This window comes from Taudactylus pleione, unplaced genomic scaffold, assembly GCF_031769625.1.
Source record: "Taudactylus pleione unplaced genomic scaffold, aTauple2 ptg001045l, whole genome shotgun sequence".
NCBI classification, from domain to species: domain Eukaryota; kingdom Metazoa; phylum Chordata; class Amphibia; order Anura; family Myobatrachidae; genus Taudactylus; species Taudactylus pleione.
The window spans coordinates 699,766-725,721 of NW_028285446.1; the positions used below are offsets into that span (position 1 = coordinate 699,766).

Sequence of the window (25,956 nt, forward strand, 5' to 3'; positions counted from 1 at the left end):
ATCTTCTATGCACAGTGAATAAACCAACATCATTAGTAAAAGCTGGAAGAATGGCCCCTTTCTCTAACCCATATTATAAACTCTCTCTCTCTTATTGGATTATTGGAGACACTTTTATAGAGATCAGAATGACGCCAGGGGCCAGACTGGTAGTCCTTAACCCTTGCCAGCGCCGGTGAGATGGGCCAATGCCGGGATGCACTAAGCCTCGTGTATAGGCAGACGGGACAGAACTCGGTCACTACTAATCACACTTCCTGTACTCATTTATTAGCAGACATACATTTACTACAGGGAGAGTTATTAGAAGTGGAGATGTTGCCCATAGCAACCAATCAGAGTCTAGCTATTGTCTTACTAGAAGTTGATTGGTTGCTATGGGCAACATCTCCACTTCTAAGAACTCTCACTTTAGTAAATATACCCCATAGAGTTTTGTTAATACAGACATAAGAGATCAAAACAAACCCTTGTTCCTTATTTCTAATACGTGTAAAACTGTTACTGTATCATTTTTCAGGGCAAAGTCGGACAACCTGTCTAGTTGTGGAATCACAAGTACCAGCCAACCAAGACATTTGTTGCTTTTTAAACCTTGATTTGATTACGATGTTTATGTGCATTATGGGCCTGATTCAGCAAGCAACGCAGTTGCTTATACGCACGCAATCGGCTGATTAATTCGCACTGTGCATGCGATCAGGACTGCGATCACAAAGGCTACGCAGACCCATGGCAGAGTGACAGGAAGTGCCGTTTGTGGCTGGTGACGGGGTTGGTCGGGCGAACGTAGGCGTGGCCAGTGCGTTGGGACGGCGTTGCAGGGGCGTGCATAAATTAGCCACTGTGATACCAGACGCCGCCTGAGGCCTCATAGCGTGCGCAGAAGTGAGCAATTCCTGAGTGAGGTCTGACCTGCCTTACCTGTGCGTCTGGGTCCGATGTTACTCCATGTTACCGATTGTTTCTCTGTTGCCCTGGTATACGGATGTGAGTAAGGGGAAGTGGGTGTCCTTATGTCAGGCTGCGATCGCAATGCGAATGCAGACATTTACATATCACCGCTGATATTCGCAACTGCGTTGCATGTGTATAAGCAGAATAGCGATCCTTAGTGAATCAGGCCCAATGTACAATACACAACTTCGCAAAAATATATATAATTTTTTCAATTCTGATTTTTAATTTTCTAAGACAGTGATCGCTATATCAAAGCCATGGGATCTTTGTAACACTCTGACACTTGTTACGTTTAAGTTAATAAACCGATTTCTACATTAGATCCTCTCTTATTTATTTTTCTAACACAAGACTCTTGTGTATCCAGCCTGTAATGTGCCTTTCCCCGAGGAGGGCCCTGGGCTAGGTTTCCTCGCTTCCCAATGTGGTACGGGGCTAGGATTCAACGAGGAAGGTCCTCAATGAGTTCCTGACATTAATACAGGTATATAAGCCCCTGAAATAACTATACTGCCCCCTGAAATAAATATATTCTGCCCCCTGAAATAACTATACTGCCCCCTGAAATAACTATATGCTGCCCCCTGAAATAACTATATGCTGCCCCTGAAATAACTATATACTGCCCCCTGAAATAACTATATGCTGCCCCCTGAAATAACTATATGCTGCCCCTTAAATTACTATATGCTGCCCCCTGAAATAACTATATACTGCCCCTGATATAACTATATACTGCCCCTGATATAAGTATATGCTGCCCCCTGAAATAAGTATATGCTGCCCCCTGAAATAAGTATATGCTGCTCCCTGAAATAACTATATGCTGTCCCCTGAAATAACTATATGCTGTCCCCTGAAATAACTATACTGCCCCCTGAAATAAATATATTCTGCCCCCTGAAATAACTATACTGCCCCCTGAAATAAGTATATGCTGCTCCCTGAAATAACTATATGCTGCCCCCTGAAATAACTATATACTGCCCCTGAAATAACAATACTGCCCCCTGAAATAACTATGCTGCCCCCTGAAATAACTATATACTGCCCCCTGAAATAACTATATGCTGCCCCCTGAAATAACTATATGCTGCCCCCTGAAATAACTATATGCTGCCCCTGAAATAACTATATACTGCCCCCTGAAATAACTATATGCTGCCCCTTAAATTACTATATGCTGCCCCCTTAAATTACTATATGCTGCCCCCTGAAATAACTATATACTGCCCCCTGAAATAACTATACTGCCCCCTGAAATAACTATATACTGCCCCCTGAAATAACTATATACTGGCCCTGAAATAACTATATACTGGCCCTGAAATAACTATATTGCCCCCTGAAATAAGTATATGCTGCTCCCTGAAATAAGTATATTCTGCCCCCTGAAATAACTATATACTGCTCCCTGAAATAACTATATACTGCTCCCTGAAATAACTATATGCTGCCCCCTGAAATAACTATATGCTGCCCCCTGAAATAACTATATACTGCCCCCTGAAATAACTATATGCTGCCCCCTGATATAAGTATATGCTGCCCCCTGAAATAAGTATATGCTGCCCCCTGAAATAAGTATATGCTGCGCTGAAATAACAATACTGCTCCCTGAAATAACAATACTGCCCCCTGAAATAACAATACTGCCCCCTGAAATAACAATACTGCCCCCTGAAATAACAATACTGCCCCCTGAAATAACTATGCTGCCCCCTTAAATAACTATATGCTGTTTTACCTCTAATATTTGGCTTATTGCTGTTATTAATGAGGGATGCAGCACGTTGTATAGGAATAACAGCTGGTTTATCCTTGAATAATGTTACTAGCCGGTGTATGTACAGAAGATGACCAGCAGAGGTCCCTACTGATCACTCCAAGCTGGATTCTGTATCAGTGTGGTTCTTCCCAGTGCAGGGAGTACCAGCAATATGGAAGGTTTGTGGCAGCGTGATGTCACTTCATTTAATTTAAAATCCACCTTGGACCCTTTGCTCCCTCCTATATCTACCCTGGTAACTTATACACAGCAAATGAGAACTTGCATATACAGCTACTGTGCAAATAGCATTTATACCTATTATGTGAGGCCGGCTACCTTTTACACTACTAGGTTGTCTGATGGTTCTGTCTCCCCCATCTAACCTCCAGCGCCAGCCAGAGAGACTATAATGTCCGGCCTTGTTGGGAGGAAGGTGATATAATGTAACACACGTTCCCCATACACATGTGCATTTTCTTATACATTTGTCCCTTGAAGCAGATTGCTGTACACTCATTACTGCACAGCGGGCTACAGGATAACCTATACCGGTGGCCAAATTAGAGGGGGGAAGGGGGGTGGCCATGATGTCCTGGGGGCTCTTCCATCCCACCATGGCCAGGTAGTGCCATCACCGTACACACAAACTAATAGCAGTGCCCAATAATCACCGGAGAATTATGAGGCCCCAGACATGGGGGGAGATGTACCAAACCTTCTATAGAGGATTAGTGGAGAAGTTGCCCATATCAACCAATCATCTTCCAGCGTATGGGCCACCTGGCAATGTCCCTATTTTTAATGGCACCTTCTGCATAGCGGATTCAGCTCTTGGCTCTAATATCATCTGTTGTTAGCAATTTTTACACCCTAGTGCACCAAGGCCTGTCCTGTCCATGGCGTGCTCCAGTGGCTCATGCTCAGCGGTACCATGTTTGCAGATCCACTGTAGATAATAAGCCTCCTAGGACAGGACAGGCTGAGATGGATAGAGTACTGTATACACACACACTCCGTATTACACACACACATACTGTATTACACACACACTCCGTACACACACACACACACACACACTGTATTACACACACACTATAGATAATAAGCCTCCTAGGACAGGACAGGCTGAGATGGATAGAGTACTGTATACACACACACACATATATACTGTATACACACACTATAGATAATAAGCCTCCTAGGACAGGACAGGCTGAGATGGATAGAGTACTGTATTACACACACACTGTATACACATAAACACACACATACTGTATACACACACACAGAAGCTATTAGTGTGATTACTGGAGGTCGGAGAGTTCAAATGAAAATGTCAATTTTCATTTGGTAGAATGGGCCATTTGGAAGAGCCGAGCTGTCTGATAAGGACCCACCTCGGGACCCCCCACCTGTGAGATTATTGCTCCCCGAAGGCCTGCAAATCTCATCCAGAGGAGAGGTGCCAATAGTGACTTGTGCCAATAAAAAGATTAATGAGGAGGGTCAGTGGTGTGTGGCTCCTGCTTTGTACTGTTAGGTTCTGCTGCCTATTTTCAGGATATTAACAGCCACCTCCCACTTGCAAATGCTCGCCGCTGGCTCCGAGATCTCCATAGATTTATTGGCGTAATCCATGTCATTAATCTTTCTAGTTAAATACCTATACACACGTTTGACACTGCCACAAAGTTAATAAAATATGTACTATTATGTGTTCAAATGTCACGGAATAGTTTCAGAATACGCTTCCGCTTTTTACGTCAGATTTACGGCGGTTTAATATTTCCTGAAATCATTTTCTACGAACATCTTAAATAGAGTAAATCCAAAATCTGTAATTGTGAGAGAAGATACAAACACAAGTGATTTTTATATGGAAGGTAACTGTTAGCTCTCCGGCTGTTGTGGAACTAAAAGTCTCAGCATTTCCTGCCAGCCACAGACTAGCCGGATGTGCTGGGACTTGTAGTTCTTCAACTGGCGCTTTTGTCTGCTCCAAACCCTATGTTGCCTTTTTAAGAGGGAAACCAGCGATAGATACTGTTGAATCTTAGCAATATTTGATGCTAATGCTTTGTAGGAGGTCATGCTGAGACTTGCAGTTCCACTACAGGTAGTGATTCACAGGTTACTAAGTACTGGGTTAAACTAGACTTTAGGGAAATATTCTGCAGCCTTTTTGCACATTGTGGGTCTGATTCAGAGATACGAGCAAATTACTGTATAATTGGAGTTCTGCATGCAGGGTAAATACTGGCGGCTGTTGTATATCACACATGTTGGGCAGCGGTATTATTACACTGTAGGGAGCACATACATGTACTATGTGTGCATGCAGGGTAAATACTGGCGGCTGTTGTATGACACACATGTTGGGCAGCGGTATTATTACACTGTAGGGAGCACATACATGTACTATGTGTGCATGCAGGGTAAATACTGGCGGCTGTTGTATGACACACATGTTGGGCAGCGGTATTATTACACTGTAGGGAGCACATACATGTACTATGTGTGCATGCAGGATAAATACTGGCGGCTGTTGCATATCACACATGTTGGGCAGCGGTATTATTACACTGTAGGGAGCACATACATGTACTGTGTGTGCATGCAAGGTAAATACTGGCGGCTGTTGTATGACACACATGTTGGGCAGCGGTATTATTACACTGTAGGGAGCACATACATGTACTATGTGTGCATGCAGGGTAAATACTGGCGGCTGTTGCATATCACTCATGTTGGGCAGCGGTATTATTACACTGTAGGGAGCACACACATGTACTGTGTGTGCATGCAGGGTAAATATTGGCGGCTGTTGCATATCACACATGTTGGGCAGCGGTATTATTACACTGTAGGGAGCACATACATGTAGTATGTGTGCATGCATGGTAAATATTGGCGGCTGTTGTATGACACACATGTTGGGCTGCAGTATTATTACACTGTAGGGAGCACATACATGTAGTATGTGTGCATGCAGGGTAAATACTGGCGGCTGTTGCATATCACACATGTTGGGCAGCGGTATTATTACACTGTAGGGAGCACATACATGTACTATGTGTGCTTGCAGGGTAAATATTGGCGGCTGTTGTATGTCACACATGTTGGGCAGCTGTATTATTACACTGTAGGGAGCACATACATGTACTATGTGTGCATGCAGGGTAAATACTGGCGGCTGTTGCATATCACACATGTTGGGCAGCAGTATTATTACACTGTAGGGAGCACATACATGTACTATGTGTGCATGCAGGATAAATACTGGCGACTGTATATCTCACACATGTTGGACAGCGGTATTATTACACTGTAGGGAGCACATACATGTACTATGTGTGCATGCAGGGTAAATACTGGCGGCTGTTGCATATCACACATGTTGGGCTGCGGTATTATTACACTGTAGGGAGCACATACATGTACTATGTGTGCATGCAGGGTAAATACTGGCGGCTGTTGCATATCACACATGTTGGGCAGCGGTATTATTACACTGTAGGGAGCACATACATGTACTATGTGTGCATGCAGGGTAAATATTGGCGGCTGTTGTATGTCACACATGTTGGGCTGCGGTATTATTACACTGTAGGGAGCACATACATGTACTATGTGTGCATGCAGGGTAAATATTGGCGGCTGTTGTATGTCACACATGTTGGGCTGCGGTATTATTACACTGTAGGGAGCACATACATGTAGTATGTGTGCATGCAGGGTAAATACTGGCGGCTGTTGCATATCACACATGTTGGGCTGCGGTATTATCACACTGTAGGGAGCACATGCATGTAGTATGTGACATGTGCATGCAGGGTAAATACTGGCGGCTGTTGCATATCACACATGTTGGACAGCGGTATTATTACACTGTAGGGAGCACATACATGTAGTATGTGTGCATGCAGGGTAAATACTGGCGGCTGTTGCATATCACACATGTTGGGCTGCGGTATTATCACACTGTAGGGAGCACATGCATGTAGTATGTGTGCATGCAGGGTAAATACTGGCGGCTGTTGCATATCACACATGTTGGGCTGCGGTATTATCACACTGTAGGGAGCACATGCATGTAGTATGTGACATGTGCATGCAGGGTAAATACTGGCGGCTGTTGCATATCACACATGTTGGACAGCGGTATTATTACACTACAATTTACATTTCAGTTGTGACACAATATCTAACTCTCTGCACCAGTTAAGGGCCCCATAAATCAGACGGCCACTTCAGCGATTCCCCGATCTGACCAGAACCGCTATCGATGATCGAAATTTGTCTGGGATTTGGTGAAATTTTTCCTGTTAAACCCTATTTGGTGATCACGATCATATTTTGATGCCGACCCCGACGTCTGTGGGATTGGGATATGCCCCATCGCTGATGTATGGGGACCTTTACATCTCAAGGTGCAAATTACTCCTTTTTTTATTTGCCCCTAACGCTGACTCAGTCCTGTCTAGCAGGTGAAAGTGATAATATGATGCAAAAGGTTCTGGATTGCAGCAGATAAATGTTCTATAACCCTCCAATCGTGAGTGATTATTATATTTCACGTTTTCCCCAGGTGGTGACACTGGGATGGGGCAGCGATGTTCCCTACGGCCTCATGGGTAAAATCTGCCTCCATTCGCTTCCCTGTAACACAGAGGGCAAAAGAGCAGCGCGGTGGAAGCCTCAGTGTCGGGTGACAAGTCACCTTATCCCGGCTTTAGAGGTAACATTTTCATGAATATACTACAAGTACCGGTGAGAGCCTGGACATGTGAAGCTGGTTAATTATGTACGTGCAGAGCCGGGACAGAGCAGATGGTGCTGCGGGTGGGGGTAACATAAGACGATGGTTTGAGTGAGACATTTACATACAAAAACTAGAAGCTGAGACGCTAAAGTCTCCAAAGGTTCCATTCCTGTTTATAGCAGCAGAAAAGCCTCTTTAAAGGGATACACCCAAAAATGTTCCAATTAACTTGTCTTTGGTCAATACAAGGACAGACACCATAGTGCTGTACAGCTGGAGCCAGGGGCCACAGCACAACAATGGGGCTCCAGGCACGATGCTGCTTTGTCCCCCTCACTCCTACATAACAGCAGATTGGGATGACCCGGTCCCTCAGTGCCGCAGGTGGGAGCCCCAGGTTGCCTAATAAATGATCGGGCCGTTACTGTGTGACAGTTACAGGGATCTGCTGATATGTGCGGCAGTGAAGGCATCTGATAAGGAGGATGATCGTCCGCGCTGTGTGACAGTTACAGGGATCTGGTGATATGTGGGGCAGTGAAGGCATCTGATAAGGAGGATGATCAGGCCATGCTCGTGTGACAGTTACAGGGATCTGGTGATATGTGGGGCAGTGAAGGCATCTGATAAGGAGGATGATCGGGCCATGCTCGTGTGACAGTTACAGGGATCTGCTGATATGTGGGGCAGTGAAGGCATCTGATAAGGAGGATGATCGGGCCATGCTCGTGTGACAGTTACAGGGATCTGCTGATATGTGGGGCAGTGAAGGCATCTGATAAGGAGAATGATCGTCCGTGCTGTGTGACAGTTACAGGGATCTGCTGATATGTGGGGCAGTGAAGGCATCTGATAAGGAGGATGATCGTCCGCGCTCGTGTGACAGGTACAGGGATCTACTGATATGTGGGGCAGTGAAGGCATCTGATAAGATACACAGACACAGGTCGCCCCTCGCCCCCCCCCCCTGAGATCAGAGTAATGAGGATTGGGCCCCACCATACACCGATACAAGTTGTCCCCCCCCTGAGATCACAGAGTAATAGGAGGATTGCCCCCCACCATACACAGATACAAGTTGCCCCTCGCCCCCCCCCGAGATCAGAGTAATAGGAGCATTGCCCCACCATACACAGATACAAGTCGCCCCTCGTCCCCCCCCCCCTGAGATCACAGAGTAATAGAAGGATTGCCCCCCACCATACACAGATACAAGTCGCCCCTTGCCCTCCCTCCTGAGATCACAGAGTAATAGGAGGATTGCCCCCCATCATATGCCAGGAAGTATTTGGCAGAGAATCATGGATCTGGGACTGATGGCTGGTGACGTCTGATAGAACCGCTCAGCCTTGGTCTCCTTCCCCGGCGTAACCGCCGTCCACTCCATGCCGGAAAGGGAAAATTATTTCATTTTGAAAATGCCCGTAGTTGGAGGTTCGGGCATATCCCCACGTGCAGGTAATTAATAAATCCTTGTTTCAGTGGCTTTTCCTCTGTTCTCACCATTCCTGAGACAGCGATAACAGAATAGTACTGTGGTGTATGTATCTCTGAGCCGCTAGTTACATCGGCGTTGTATAGGCGTGGGGCATCGTACCCCTGGCGGATGTTATATAACCCTTCCATGTATAAGGCAGAGTGGTACAAAGCTCTATTACCTGTGGCTTTGTTGCTATTTTGCTTTTTTGCAAACCTGGAATCTATTTTTGTACCTGTGGGCAGAACCGTTTTCCCCGTAGAGGCAGTTGGGCTATTTTTGCAGCCTGAATTTATATTCATTTTTTTATTTTATTTTTTAGCCTAGACCCCAATTGAGTTCTTGTCAAGGATTCACTAAAACTCAGACCTTTGTGTCTTGTAAGCAGTGATTTTATTTTCCCATGGGACGGTGAATAAATCTCTGTCTGCCCTCTCCTCGGTGAGCCACATTAGTCCTTCTAATGGTTTGGATGTTGGATGACCTCCTGGTGACAAGACGCGGGGAGGATGCTCAATATTAATGCTGCTTGACCTGTCTGCAGCATTTGATACTGAGCATCATGCAAATTTAATAGGCTGAAATACTACAGTAGATTTGATAGCGCCGCGCTTGGATGGTCTAAATCCTCTTTGCTGACAGGTCACAGAGTTCCTCCTGGTTTATATCCCGTACAGGACATGGGCCCTTACTGTCTGCTCCAGGCTGCTGGTAGCCCCTATATTCCTCTTTTGCTGACAGGTCACTGAGCGTTTCCTCCTGGTTTATATCCCGTACAGGATATGGGCCCTTACTGTCTGCTCCTGGCTGCTGGTAGCCCCTATATTTCCCTTTTGCTGACAGGCCAGTGAGAGTTCCTCCTGGTTTATATCCCGTACAGGACATGGGCCCTTACTGTCTGCTCCTGGCTGCTGGTAGCCCCTATATTCCTCTTTTGCTGACAGGTCACTGAGAGTTCCTCCTGGTTTATATCCCGTACAGGACATGGGCCCTTACTGTCTGCTCCTGGCTGCTGGTAGCCCCTATATTCCTCTTTTGCTGACCGGTCACTGAGAGTTCCTCCTGGTTTATATCCCGTACAGGATATGGGCCCTTACTGTCTGCTCCTGGCTGCTGGATATATATCATAGTTTATATCCCGTACAGGATATGGGCCCTTACTGTCTGCTCCTGGCTGCTGGTAGCCCCTATATTCCTCTTTTGCTGACAGGTCAGTGAGCGTTCCTCCTGGTTTATATCAGCAGACCGAGGGACGGGACATCAGCGTTTGGGGGTGGTGACAGGGGGAGTGGTCAGAGAAACGCAGACGTGCCGGTCCCCTTGAACTTGGGCGTTCATAAATTAGCCACTGCTATGGCATACGCAGCTTGTGTCACTGCATGCAATGAAGTTACCAGTTTCTGAGGAAGGTCAGACCTGCTGTAATTGTGCGTGAGGGGCCGATGTTCCCGATGTATACGCAGGACTGCAAGGTATTCCGGATGTGAGACAGCAGTAATGGGCGTCTCTATGATGGCAGTGTGACGGCTTTCAATTGCATTCATTCGCATATTTTCGCAGCAGACCTCCATGTGCAATCGCAGCTGCAATCCACAGTGAATCAGGACCACTATCTGCTGGGACTTTGGAGCAAATCCTACGATCTAGTTATAGCTGTGTGACTTCTACACTAACTTATTATTATCATTGTTGCTATATTAGACTGACAGGCCCCCTCTTATTAGTGCTTTTTATGAATGTAGCTATGCCCCTGGTTTCCAACTTTAGCCCATGAGGAATTATAATAAGTCTGAAAATCAGTAATGACAGTGCAGGTGAGACGGGAGAGCCGCCCCCTAGTGCAGGTGAGACGGGAGAGCCGCCCCCTAGTGCAGGTGGAGACGGGAGAGCCGCCCCCTAGTGCAGGTGGAGACGGGAGAGCCGCCCCCTAGTGCAGGTGGAGACGGGAGAGCCGCCCCCTAGTGCAGGTGGAGACGGGAGAGCCGCCCCCTAGTGCAGGTGGAGACGGGAGAGCCGCCCCCTAGTGCAGGTGGAGACGGGAGAGCCGCCCCCTAGTGCAGGTGGAGACGGGAGAGCCGCCCCCTAGTGCAGGTGGAGACGGGAGAGCCGCCCCCTAGTGCAGGTGGAGACGGGAGAGCCGCCCCCTAGTGCAGGTGGAGACGGGAGAGCCGCCCCCTAGTGCAGGTGGAGACGGGAGAGCCGCCCCCTAGTGCAGGTGGAGACGGGAGAGCCGCCCCCTAGTGCAGGTGGAGACGGGAGAGCCGCCCCCTAGGCATTGTGTAGCTATAATAAGGAATATAGGCAATATTTGTAGGCACACACATAATTACACAGGTTCTGTGGCTGATTAAATACCAGGTGAAATGGAGACTTGCAGCCTGTCACAGCCTGTGTAACTCAGATGTGGCTATTATATTTGGAGGTACCCTTACGCTATAACATGATAGATATTATGTACTTTTCATCAGGGTATGTGTCCTTATCTGCTCATAGTAGCCTGGTGTATTATGTTCTGTATGTCTTCTCCCCACGCACTAGGAGATTTCTTTTATTCCTGAGAACAGGAGGTTGGCTATAGTGTAATTGCGGAAAGAAGCCAGTGCCCTGCAAAGTGTCTGTCATACGCGCCTGACGAACGACCTGCCGGACATTTATCACAATGCATAAATAAAGCTATTATTTTAATTACACTACCTAATGCCTGGCATAATTATGCTGATTCATTCAAAACAATGATGTATAAACTGTTTAATATATTTAATCAACAAAGTGTTCTACATACACTGAACAAAGGGAAAAAACGGAAACGCCAGCGGCCGTGTTCTCCGTATAATATACTTACCAGGTGATAAATGGGGGAGATGAGGACCTACCTCTGTCACTGACCTATACCCTGATACAGATAATCCTCATTACAGGGGTACTTACCAACAAGGCCTCATTAATCTCACAGCGACCAATCAGACATCAGCGTTCACTCTCTCATGTCCTATCAGTATTAGCAATTCTCTATTCCACATCTGAGGAGTCTGGTGCCCCCCGTAACCCAGGTACCAGTGCGTTGCGGATCCGGTCCTTGTCTTACAGGCATGGATGGGACTGAAGGGCTGAGTCGGATGCAGCGCTGCGATGTCTGAGTTGCACCGCACGTGTGTCACGTTTTTTGTTAGTACAGAGTCACAGCACAGATTTAGACGCACGGTAACAAAGGTATGGGGTATTCCTGGGCAGGGACTGGGAGGTAACGGGGGTGTGGCCAAACAGACACCGAGATCTTATGGGAGTGATGTGGGCGGATGTTTGCGATCATAGGGCCTGATTCACAGATTGGCGCTAATGCCGCTGCAACCGCGAATGTGTGCGCATCGGCTGTGCGATAATATGCAAATCTTGCAGCTGGCGGGATTTGTATTGCCACGCCCACCTGCGCCTTTGCAAATCCATGCGACTGCGTACAAGGAGGACGCAGCTCGATCGCAGACCCGTTGGTTATTGAACTTGTGAGTAAACCTATCGGAACGCAGAAGGGCCGCTGGAGCGCACGGGAACTCAATTGCTGGCAGAGAAACACCACTTAAGTGGCTGCAACATACCTGCGTTTGGGTTGCCACCTCCCTATTGCCGCCCATAATCGCTCTCTGCATATCATCACTACAAGTGACATCGGTAATAAAGCTTCATGCATGCGCAGCGTGGCTCACATGCATCTGCAGATCATTGGTAATCGCTCCACTGCGCAAACCGGCAAAGCGTAAAGCTCAGAATAAGGCCCATAGACACGGAACCATTCACATAGGAGACCATAGAGCTGTCACACTAAGCGGTGTCTATGAACGCTGACAGCGGGCGTCTCATTCTGACGCAACTGCGGCCAAAGGTGCAGACACAGGGACGCAAAAAGTGAGCGCTCGCTTTGAATCAGGGCGGCTGCTTTTTCTTTTTTTTTGTCCGGCCTCCTGGCCGCTCGCTAAGCTTTGGGTGACCAGGTGATGGTCGCGATTGTCTCGACCATCGGGCTTGCGACGAGACCCTTGTGGTAGGATCTCTAATAGAGCCAGAAGCTCACCACTGACATCACGTAGTGCCGCCCCCAAACGGCAGGTGTTCCTTCGGGAACGCCTATGTTTGTGTAGCCACCCCCCCTCCCCACCTACAAAATAGGGGCGAGCTGTCTATCAACATCAACAGCCGCCCCATTTGTAGTGAGATAATTTCTCTCTCGCTACGGGGCTTGCGCACGCGGCATGTGCGCACTGCCCGGATGTCTACCTGCTTGCGAGCACAATGCGCTAGTGAGCGGGTCTGAATCAGGGCCACAGACTCTTCTGCATCCGACTCTATATCTGTATCATCTCCAAATGTATCATCGTCACGTTTACCTAATAAAGACGCAACGTTTCTTTCTAAATGTATAGAGAGTGTGCGCGGTCCAGGAGCCGGAGTGCTGCTGCTCACAGGGGGTCTCTGGAACGCTGCAGCGTTATTACAGTCACTGAATATCACATGCAGGACTTACTCTCCTTTGTTTGCTGGAAAATATGAAACATTCATTTTCTAAGTGATAATTTTCCTTTGCTGATCAGTGGAGAATATTGAATTTCTGCTGTAGGATAAGACCCCCCCCCCTATAAGTACCCTGTGCTCATTTTGCTGTTATGCATATTCAGCTATTTAATTTTCTCTCTGCATATTCGGCAGCAGACGTGTCATTTGTCAAACTGGCTGGACGGCTGCAAAATGCATTAGATGCCTCCAGTTAATTAGTATATGGAAGTCTTAAAGAAATATGTCACAAGGTGGGAAATGGTACTTATACAAAGATTACATGTTCGCTTTTCTCCTTTTGTGAAACACTAATGGTGGTGAAACTAAGAGCACAGCCTAATCTTCCAATTCTAGGCAGCAGTGTGTGACTATACGGCACTCTGCGGGCTCTCACACTCTCTAGGCAGCAGTGTGTGACTATACGGCACTCTGCGGGCTCTCACACTCTCTAGGTAGCAGTGTGTGACTATACGGCACTCTGCGGGCTCTCACACTCTCTAGGCAGCAGTATGTGATTATACGGCACTCTGCGGGCTCTCTCACTCTCTAGGCAGCAGTGTGTGACTATACAGCACTCTGCGGGCTCTCACACTCTCTAGGCAGCAGTGTGTGATTATACGGCACTCTGCGGGCTCTCTCACTCTCTAGGCAGCAGTGTGTGACTATACGGCACTCTGCGGGCTCTCTCACTCTCTAGGCAGCAGTGTGTGATTATACGGCACTCTGCGGGCTCTCACACTCTCTAGGCAGCAGTGTGTGATTATACGGCACTCTGCGAGCTCTCACACTCTCTAGGCAGCAGTGTGTGACTATACGGCACTCTGCGGGCTCTCACACTCTCTAGGCAGCAGTGTGTGACTATACGGCACTCTGCGGGCTCTCTCACTCTCTAGGCAGCAGTGTGTGATTATACGGCACTCTGCGGGCTCTCACACTCTCTAGGCAGCAGTGAGTGATTATACGGCACTCTGCGGGCTCTCACACTCTCTAGGCAGCAGTGTGTGACTATACGGCACTCTGCGGGCTCTCACACTCTCTAGGCAGCAGTGTGTGATTATACGGCACTCTGCGGGCTCTCACACTCTCTAGGCAGCAGTGTGTGATTATACGGCACTCTGCGGGCTCTCACACTCTCTAGGCAGCAGTGTGTGATTATACAGCACTCTGCGGGCTCTCACACTCTCTAGGCAGCAGTGTGTGATTATACAGCACTCTGCGGGCTCTCACACTCTAGGCAGCAGTGTGTGATTATACGGCACTCTGCGGACTCTCTAGGCAGCAGTGAGTGACTATACAGCGCTCTGGGATCTGGCTCTCTCTAGGCAGCAGCGAGTGACTATACAGCACTCTGGGATCTGGCTCTCTCTAGGCAGCAGTGAGTGACTATACAGCACTCTGGGATCTGGCTCTCTCTAGGCAGCAGTGAGTGACTATACAGCACTCTGGGATCTGGCGCTCTCTAGGGAGCAGTGAGTGACTATACAGCACTCTCGGATCTGGCTCTCTAGGCAGCAGTGAGTGACTATACAGCACTCTCGGATCTGGCTCTCTCTAGGCAGCAGTGAGTGACTATACAGCACTCTGGGATCTGGCTCTCTCTAGGGAGCAGTGAGTGACTATACAGCACTCTCGGATCTGGATCTCTAGGCAGCAGTGAGTGACTATACAGCACTCTGGGATCTGGCTCTCTCTAGGGAGCAGTGAGTGACTATACAGCACTCTCGGATCTGGCTCTCTAGGCAGCAGTGAGTGACTATACAGCACTCTGGGATCTGGCTCTCTCTAGGCAGCAGTGAGTAAATATAGAGTGTGTTGCGAAAAGTGAGAAAGCATCAGACAACCAATACATGGAGATAGTGGAATGCTGGTTAGCTCAGAGCAAGAAATAAATACTTAGTAAATAGCCCATGGTGCAGCAGAAATATATGTACAATTACAAGTTATTACGGGATGTATTGTATCTTTCTGTAGGATAACTGTAGATAAGACCATTTCCTCACTATATAACTACCGGCAGGTTGGGACGGGTGGCCATTGGCTTTCTGCACGGGGCAGGGCTGGTAAGGGGAAGAGTAGTTTTCGCCATGTGTAGGACACGCGCAAGCCACACACACAAATTACCAAAAACAGTAGAACAAAACTATTTTCAGCTCTCCCGTCTCTTTATGAGCAAGTCCCCGGTCTTCTGCAACAGACTAATCTGCATGGCTGCAGCCATTCTCCACAATACATTTCCTGGCGGCTTCCATGTGCCCAGCTGTTAGATATACCCATTATCTTGGCAGAGGAGACCACAAATCAAAGTGACAGACCAATCAGCAGCTCCGGAGATCTTCTCCCCGAGCCCCCCACCCACGCACTCGCTGTGTTTTACAATATGAATATCTCGCAAACTTTTCTTTTTTTTCCTTTTCATAATTTCACTGCAGTATAAATGGGTCCAGGTGTTAATGATGCTGAATTTGTACGGTCTCCCCCACGTTCCCTTCCTGCATACTTGTACATTATTTACCCTCCTTTGTTCTTTGCTGTTACAGACAGCTACATTCTAATAGTCTTTTTAAGGGGATGATGAATGCATAAAGCGTATATTGATCACCGGGTGATTGATTACAGGGCCTTTTTGACAGATGAGCCCAACACAACAACTGCCAATATGGGGGCACGTTTGTTGGGGCCTCTGTCGCTCCTCCGCCTAATACTATGTGACCCACCGGGCGGTAGGGTAACTCCCTCATCTCGGCTCCAAGGAAGGACCCTCCATGCTCCCTGCAGAATAATTCATCGCTAAACTAAAATGCTCCGACACAGGGAGATTGGAGATGGGGAAATATGATGGATTATAGCTTGAAAGGAGTCGACTTTCTGGAGGTTAAATTGATCCCCAGGAAAATGGTTTTGTCTTTTCTGAGAAATAGTCAGAAATTTCAGAGGTTTTTTTTGTGAGTGGAAATCTTGGAAATAATTCTCTGTACACCCCACGCCATCGACTTATTTTTCATTCTTCCAAAGCCGTCATTTTCTTTTTAGATTTGAATTTTAGGTGATATTTAAAAGAAAATAAGATGTTGTCTGTGGATGATGCAGTATGTATTGTGTAACCACAAGTCCCAGCACTCCCTGCCAGTCTCTGAAGCTGCCATCATTAATAGGGGGCAATGTTTAAAACTCTAATACGCCAGATTCCTTCAACTTTTCTTGTAAATACCATAAATCAAAAGAAGGCAACTAGTGGTTCTGCAGCTGTTGTGAAACTACAAATCCCAGCATGTTCTGACAGCCTTTGGCAAGTTATCCTACCAGTACATGGAGGACACCCACACACTCCCACTGTGCTCCCCACATAGCAGTAATGGGCAAGAGATGAATTCAGGACAGGTTACATCATTGGTGGATGGTGGCACGTATGGTGAGACGGCATGTATGGTGAGACGATGGTGGAGGTGGCACGCATGGTGAGATGATGGTTGAGACGGCATGTATGGTGAGACGATGGTGGAGGCAGCATGCATGGTGAGACGATGGTTGAGACGGCACGTATGGTGAGACGATATAAGAGACGGCACGTATGGTGAGACGATGGTGGAGATGGCACATATGGTGAGACGATGGTGGAGACTGCGTGCATGGTGAGACGATGGTGGAGGCAGCATGCATGGTGAGACGATGGTTGAGATGGCACGTATGGTGAGACGATGGTGGAGGTGGCACGCATGGTGAGATGATGGTTGAGACGGCATGTATGGTGAGACGATGGTGGAGGCAGCATGCATGGTGAGACGATGGTTGAGACTGCACGTATGGTGAGACGATATAAGAGACGGCACGTATGGTGAGACGATGGTGGAGATGGCACATATGGTGAGACGATGGTGGAGACGGCGTGCATGGTGAGACGATGGTGGAGGCAGCATGCATGGTGAGACGATGGTGGAGGCAGCATGCATGGTGAGACGATGGTTGAGATGGCACGTATGGTGAGACGATGGTGGAGACGGCACGTATGGTGAGACGATGGTGGAGGCAGCATGCATAGTTGGTGTGCTAATGCCTTGCCGTCCGATCGCCTGCCTTGCTGGGCGTGCGCTGGATTTGCATAGCTGGGAGCGAGCAAATGCATCTAGCGAGCGGCTCTGAATGAGCTCCATGGTTCCAACCCAGGTCAGACCCCGTTTACACAGCACCATCGATCTGGGGTACTCTCAGCTCAGCCACATTCACACTGAACCTGGATCTGCCCTGCTAAACTTGTGAGGTCATAAAAAGTGGAAGGTGACTGCACCACAACCACCAATCAGCTCATTTTAGGCATAACTCAGGTCGTATAACTCGGGCTGCACCGGTTACACTGCGCCATTACCCAGGTCCAACCTAGGTCCAACCCTGGTAGCTCCCTGGGTTGGATTGCGAGGTCACTTGACCTGGATTGACCCTTTTACACTGAGCTGCGACCCGGGTAGACCCAGCAATAACCTGGGTTATCGCAGCAGTGTAAAAGGGGCATAAGTATGACTTCTGCTATTCAGTCTCCATTGAAGAGGAAGTATTTTCTTCGGGTCTATGTAATTGTGGGACAAGGGCAGGTGCCATTTTATTATATCGGGGGTACAGGTGGCTTTGCTTATGCGGGGAGCATCCTAAATGTGGCACTGCATACACTGGGAGCGTCCAAGCTGTGGCATTGCATACACGGGTAGCATCCAAGCTGTGGCATTGCGTACACGGGGAGCGTCCAAGCCGTGGCATTGCGTACACAGAGAGCGTCCAAGCCGTGGCATTGCATACATGGGAGCATCCAAGCTATGGCATTGCATACACTGGGAACTTCCAAGCTGTGGCGTTGCGTACACAGAGAGCGTCCAAGCCGTGGCATTGCATACATGGGTAGCATCCAAGCTGTGGAATTGCATACACTGGGAACTTCCAAGCTGTGGCATTGCGTACATGGGGAGCGTCCAATCTGTGGCATTGCGTACACGGGTAAAGTCCAAGCTGTGGCATTGCGTACACGGGGAGCGTCCAATCTGTGGCATTGCGTACACGGGGAGCGTCCAAGCTGTGGCATTGCGTACACAGAGAGCGTCCAAGCTGTGGAATTGCATACACTGGGAACTTCCAAGCTGTGGCATTGCATACATGGGGAGCGTCCAAGCTGTGGCATTGCATACACTGGGAACTTCCAAGCTGTGGCATTGCATACATGGGGAGCATCCAAGCTGTGGCATTGCATACACAGGGAGCGTCCAAGCTGTGGCATTGCATACACAGGGAGCGTCTAAGCTGTGGCATTGCATACACAGGGAGCGTCCAAGCTGTGGCATTGCATACACGGGGAGCGTCCAAGCTGTGGCATTGCATACATGGGTAGCATCCAAGCTGTGGCATTGCGTACACGGGGAGCGTCCAAGCTGTGGCATTGCGTACACGGGGAGCGTCCAAGCTGTGGCATTGCGTACACGGGGAGCGTCCAAGCTGTGGCATTGCGTTCAGGGGGAGCGTCCAAGCTGTGGCATTGCGTTCAGGGGGAGCGTCCAAGCTGTGGCATTGCGTTCAGGGGGAGCATCCAAGCTGTGGCATTGCGTTCAGGGGGAGCATCCAAGCTGTGGCATTGCGTTCAGGGGGAGCGTCCAAGCTGTGGCATTGCGTTCAGGGGGAGCGTCCAAGCTGTGGCATTGCGTTCAGGGGGAGCGTCCAAGCTGTGGCATTGCATACATGGGGAGCGTCCAAGCTGTGGCATTGCATTCAGGGGTAGCGTCCAAGCTGTGGCATTGCGTTCAGGGGGAGCGTCCAAGCTGTAGCATTGCGTTCAGGGGGAGCGTCCAAGCTGTGGCATTGCGTACACGGGGAGCGTCCAAGCTGTGGCATTGCGTTCAGGGGGAGCGTCCAAGCTGTGGCATTGCGTTCAGGGGGAGCGTACAAGCTGTGGCATTGCGTACACGGGGAGCGTCCAAGCTGTGGCATTGCGTACACGGGGAGCGTCCAAGCTGTGGCATTGCGTTCAGGGGGAGCGTACAAGCTGTGGCATTGCGTACACAGGGAGCGTCCAAGCTGTGGCATTGCGTTCAGGGGGAGGTGCTGGACGTCTTTCCTTTCCTGCAATGAATGTAGTTGCAACTAGTCATTTTCACAGTTGGGTGATTGATCCAGGTAATTAATGTGATTGCTAATTACAGGTTCAGGTAGGGATTATTGCTACCTACAAGGTTTCTGGGCTGAGGCTGGGCTAACCTAGGATTAGAAGAATAGGAAACAGAACTATGGATTAATAGATATAAATCATTGATATTGATAATTGTACCATGTATTGGTAAATGCCAGATGAAAACCGTGAAAGAAATGAATGACCTCCCTGTAATTAAAGCTCTACATTGTGCTTGTGGGACTGAGGCAAACTCTAATAAATGTTCTAGATGACATAAAGAATTTGGGGGATAATTATAATTAGCAGCCCCCCCTGATCCCGGCTGCATTTCTTTGCCCACCAGTTATAAAAAAAATACTGAGATGTTATGATGTAACTACTGGTTTGTAGCACCAATTATATATATAATACTGTATATACTGAACACGATGGAAATACTCCTGTTTACCCTATGTATTTGTGATAAGCTAAACACGTGGCACCTACACCTTTACCCCTTCCACTAATATTTATAAAGGGCATTTCACAGAATGAAATAAATCTCTCCAAGAGAACAAGTTGGAGGAAACAAGAGCTACATCTTTCTCATCTTCCCTATCTGCCGGTTATTGGAATTGGGAGATGGAGATAAACTGTCGCCAGATCAATAGTCATCTGTCAGCAGCAATCAGGCAGCGAGGAGCAGGGCCTGGCACACACAGAACTCTGCCAGCATTGTCACACACCTGTACTGACCATAGGTGGCGCTACTGAGACACTTTCCCTGCAGCAATCAGGCAGTGAGGAGCAGGGCCTGGCACACACAGAACTCTGCCAGCATTGTCACACACCTGTACTGACCATAGGTGGCGCTACTGAGACACTTTCCCTGCAGCAATCAGGCAGTGAGGAGCAGGGCCTGGCACACACAGAACTCTGCCAGCATTGTCACACACCTGTACTGACCATAGGTGGCGCTACTGAGACACTTTCCCTGCAGCAATCAGGCAGTGAGGAGCAGGGCCTGGCACACACAGAACTCTGCCAGGATTGTCACACACTGGTACTGACCAGAGGTGGCGCTACTGAGACACTTTCCCTGCAGCAATCAGGCAGTGAGGAGCAGGGCCTGGCACACACAGAACTCTGCCAGCATTGTCACACACTGGTACTGACCATAGGTGGCGCTACTGAGACACTTTCCCTGCAGCAATCAGGCAGTGAGGAGCAGGGCCTGGCACACACAGAACTCTGCCAGCATTGTCACACACTGGTACTGACCAGAGGTGGCGCTACTGAGACACTTTCCCTGCAGCAATCAGGCAGTGAGGAGCAGGGCCTGGCACACACAGAACTCTGCCAGCATTGTCACACACCTGTACTGACCAGAGGTGGCGCTACTGAGACACTTTCCCTGCAGCAATCAGGCAGTGAGGAGCAGGGCCTGGCACACACAGAACTCTGCCAGCATTGTCACACACTGGTACTGACCAGAGGTGGCGCTACTGAGACACTTTCCCTGCAGCAATCAGGCAGTGAGGAGCAGGGCCTGGCACACACAGAACTCTGCCAGCATTGTCACACACTGGTACTGACCAGAGGTGGCGCTACTGAGACACTTTCCCTGCAGCAATCAGGCAGTGAGGAGCAGGGCCTGGCACACACAGAACTCTGCCAGCATTGTCACACACCTGTACTGACCAGAGGTGGCGCTACTGAGACACTTTCCCTGCAGCAATCAGGCAGTGAGGAGCAGGGCCTGGCACACACAGAACTCTGCCAGCATTGTCACACACTGGTACTGACCAGAGGTGGCGCTACTGAGACACTTTCCCTGCAGCAATCAGGCAGTGAGGAGCAGGGCCTGGCACACACAGAACTCTGCCAGCATTGTCACACACCTGTACTGACCAGAGGTGGCGCTACTGAGACACTTTCCCTGCAGCAATCAGGCAGTGAGGAGCAGGGCCTGGCACACACAGAACTCTGCCAGCATTGTCACACACCTGTACTGACCAGAGGTGGCGCTACTGAGACACTTTCCCTGCAGCAATCAGGCAGTGAGGAGCAGGGCCTGGCACACACAGAACTCTGCCAGCATTGTCACACACCTGGTACTGACCAGAGGTGGCGCTACTGAGACACTTTCCCTGCAGCAATCAGGCAGTGAGGAGCAGGGCCTGGCACACACAGAACTCTGCCAGCATTGTCACACACCTGTACTGACCAGAGGTGGCGCTACTGAGACACTTTCCCTGCAGCAATCAGGCAGTGAGGAGCAGGGCCTGGCACACACAGAACTCTGCCAGCATTGTCACACACCTGTACTGACCAGAGGTGGCGCTACTGAGACACTTTTCTGGTTTATTTAGTTTTATTGTGTGAATTTATTGTAACCTTGTATCAGGTTGGGATTATGTAATAGCATCAGGACACACTCTCTTTGGAGTAGTTGTATATTTCTGTGAATTATGTAATTTTATATATATTTTTTCTGATCTGCTATTAACTTCTGATGTGTTTTTTTCACTGTTTATGTCCTTTTCTTTTATTATTGTGTGTTGTATCTCTTTACTCTTTAGTATATTGTTATGTCTCATCTTCATGTTTTAGGTATTTTATTTTTCACTTTTGCACTGTGGTATTGTAGGTTTATAGGATTTTTATATATATATATATATATATATATATCTCTTATGTGGCATTGTTGCATTATGATTCTTATTTTTCAGATCTGTGATAACATTTTGTACCCTGCATTGCATCAGCGGTGTGTCCGTTATATAATATTATTGTGCTATACCTGTGCCTCCGAAGTCTCGTTATCACTGGACGGGACCTCTGGGACCGGACTGCATGCTCTTAGGGTAAGGTACATAAGTCTGTTTGTTTTATGTTGTGAGCACCCTGAGTAAAATGTGTTTAATGCATTGAAATGTTGGAATTTACATTGCTACTGTCTTATGTCTTCACTTCTCAGAGTGCTGCCAGCCTGCAGTGTTTATATATATCTATATCTATATCCCTTGAAGAAGTCCAGGATACGGACGAAACGCGTTGGAGGCTGCTATTATCTTTCCATTCATGAACTTGCCATTTTTATCAGATAAGCTACGATTTTTATTCCTATTTATTCTGATAAATCTATAGTCCTTTTTTATATATACACATTTTTGTCCTTGGTTTTATGTGTTTTTATGTCATTTATCCTTCATGTAGGAGGATATCTATTGTTGTGTCTGATTAAAACTAATTCATGTTATTTTAAATGAATTTTTGCACTTTTATTGATTCACATTTTAAATTATTTATGCATTTTTTGCACATGTTTATGGAATGTTATGATTGTTAATTTAGTTTATGATCCTTGAAGGATCTCTGCAATAGCACTTTAGTCATATAGACCGTTGTTATTTTATAAGTTATACTTTATATATAATAAATTGCATAAATATTTGAGGATAATGATAATTTGATATTACTATCCTGGCATTAGCACTTTTATTGCACGATATCACTTTATATTGTTAGCACTTTATAATAAGTTATATAAGCACAGTAGGCGCTCTATACCAGCTCCTTGTATTTTCTATATATCTATATCTATCTATCTCTATAAAGCACTAATCCACGGCACTCACCATTCCTAGACTTGGGGTGCAACGTGGTAAGTGACCACATTGTGTAAATAGAAATCACAGGGGCACTCACCATAATAACTAACTTGGTGACTGCTTCGCCTTTAAAAGCAAAGTTGCCGTGAGCTTTAAGCCAGATAGCACACCCTGAGTGTAACACTAATGTGATAGTTAGTTATTTCCATGTTATAATTCTGAGCAATATAATAGAGACTTGCAGTAAAGTGAGGTCCTCTGACGGGGGCTGCAAGCTTAAATGCATGAACCAAAACCAATTCACGAACCAAAACCCCACTGTTTATTATTATTGTTTGTTATTATGGTGAGTGCAGAGCCCCTTCTAATATATATATATATATATATATATATATATATTCGTATAAAATAAACGTTAAAGCATGGTTCCTCCTGTGCGATCACACTGATGTAATGCAGGGCATTTCTGTATAGCTACTAAAGGTCTGACATTGTGATTGACAGGAGAATTAGACTTTGTCATGTTTTGTACACACCCCGACTCATGTCTCCTATTATCCTGATTTATCTGGGCTGGAAGGCTATTCATCTGTCCATCCACTGCAAGAACCGACTGCCGGAAATTAAAAAAAATTCTATATAGAGAAGATGATGTCCTCTGTATAAGGCTGAAGGTGAGGGCTTGGTGTCAGTCACCGGAGGCTGTTCCTGTTCCTCTATAGGCCATAAACCTCACATAGCATAGGGTACACAATGCAGTGTAGTGACGTAATGCAGGATATTACACATGCAATACTTCTCACCTGGTCCTTTACCCCATAGCGACTGGCGGGGAGCAGAGTTAGGTGATCGCAGTCTGGTTGTTGAGCCCCATAGAGACTGGCGGGGAGTAGAGAGGTGATCGCAGTCTGGTTATTGAGCCCCATAGAGACTGGCAGGGAGTAGAGAGGTGATCGCAGTCTGGTTGTTGAGCCCCATAGAGACTGGCGGGGAGTAGAGTTAGGTGATCGCAGTCTGGTTGTTGAGCCCCATAGAGACTGGCGGGGAGTAGAGTTAGGTGATCGCAGTCTGGTTGTTGAGCCCCATAGAGTCCTCCCCTCATCCACTCCCTTATTATTGTATTATTTATTTTGCTCTTGGTTCTATTTATCTTGCACCTAATGTAGCTGGAATGATAGAACTATATTCATATGATCCTGGCACAAACCCTCCTTCCACCCCATCCAGCAGAACCTTGGGGTGTACGATACCTGGAAAGCCCATGTTCAGCGGCAGCTCGCCCCGGGCCGTATCTGCAGGATAAATACCTGTAATCTGCCACAGTCTGTGTTTGTATTGGGTGGTTTCTACCATAGAATAACGTTGTACTGTATTGTTGCATTGTGACATATAGAACATTACAGAGTACACAGTCATGCGGGTCCGTCAGATCCATTAGTACATGTGATGTACGTGTGTGTGTGCGAGAATGATAGAGGTAGGCAGGGAATTTCCAGTGTCACTGACCACCCTCAGTATTACCAGTTGGAGGGGCACGGACTGCGCTGGTGGCATATTAGGGGATGTTTGCATCTCGTGGAACGTGGCTATCTTACATATTAAGGCTGCCACTGAATAATAGTGCAACTGAGACCGGGGCTGGTCCGGGAATCCCAGATTACTAACTTAAAGATCAACTCAATTCTCCTGACATACTTAAGATGAGAAGCATCTGCAGAAGGATCTAGGGCAGATTACACTTAGTCTTATTCTGGTATGGCTGCTTACCATGAGAACAGCATTTGTAATTAAGATCGTGCAGATGTTCCTGGATATAGTCTGTTTTCTCCAGTCGCCAAATCCATGCAGCAAATCTGTCCTTCCAACAGGGCTTCAAAATGCTAATAAATGGGTTATGACCTTAACTCAGTGGTTCCCAAACTTTTTCGAATGACGGCGCCCCAGAGTATCAGCAATGTTTCCATGGCACCCCTAAGTCTAATGTTTCTTATTGAGAAATTCAGGAAAAAAAGTAAATTGCGTTCCTCTGTCATCCTTAGGCTCAGTTATGTGATGGGGACAGGTTTTCACTTCTGTTTGTCCTCATATTACTTTACATTGACCATAAATAATTTGATTTGGTGCTGGACCACCAACCTGAGGCACCCCTGCAAGTATCCCCAGGCACCCCAGGGTGCCACAGGGCACAATTTGGAGACCACTGCTTTAACCTGATGGACTGTACACAGTTACAGACCTTCCTGCAACCTCTGCTGAATACATTGGTTTTTATCTCTTCTGTGTGTTTCAGTGTCACGGTTCGTGTCTGTTGAATCCAGCTCATCATCTGAGACAGGTAACTCACAGAGACCGGCCGGCATGACTGGAACCACAGATGACGTAAATAGCTCGATTACAAGACTTATGTGGCAGTCAGAGCTGCCTTTGATGATAAATGACAGGAACTTGGAACCAGTAGGAAACTTGGAGGAACCGGACTGGGACCGGCAGGAAGACTTGCTGAGTTGAACTGGTGAACTTGGAACAAAACTCTGGACTGGAATAACGTGAATTGAATTGAAGAACTTGGACTTTGACTCTGGACTGACGTGGCAATGGCTGAAGGGAGATCAGGTAATGCTGAGACGAGGGTTAAACAGGGTAATCCGGAAATGCTGTGACAAAGGCTGGAAGTCAGGAGCAGGCTGGATTGGGTAATTGGGAATA

The 25,956-nt window shown here is 47.5% G+C and overlaps 1 long non-coding RNA gene across 1 annotated transcript in view; it reads left to right on the top strand.

Moving 5' to 3' along the window:
* LOC148453986 (uncharacterized) overlaps nt 1–22,905 on the top strand; it is a 53,526-nt gene extending 30,621 nt beyond the window's left edge. Inside the window, exons 2-4 of the long non-coding RNA XR_015874854.1 lie at nt 7,320–7,469; nt 22,369–22,503; nt 22,617–22,905. This is a non-coding gene — a long non-coding RNA (uncharacterized LOC148453986). The remainder of the gene's footprint in view (nt 1–7,319; nt 7,470–22,368; nt 22,504–22,616) is intronic.
* The last annotated feature ends 3,051 nt before the right edge of the window (nt 22,906–25,956 follow it).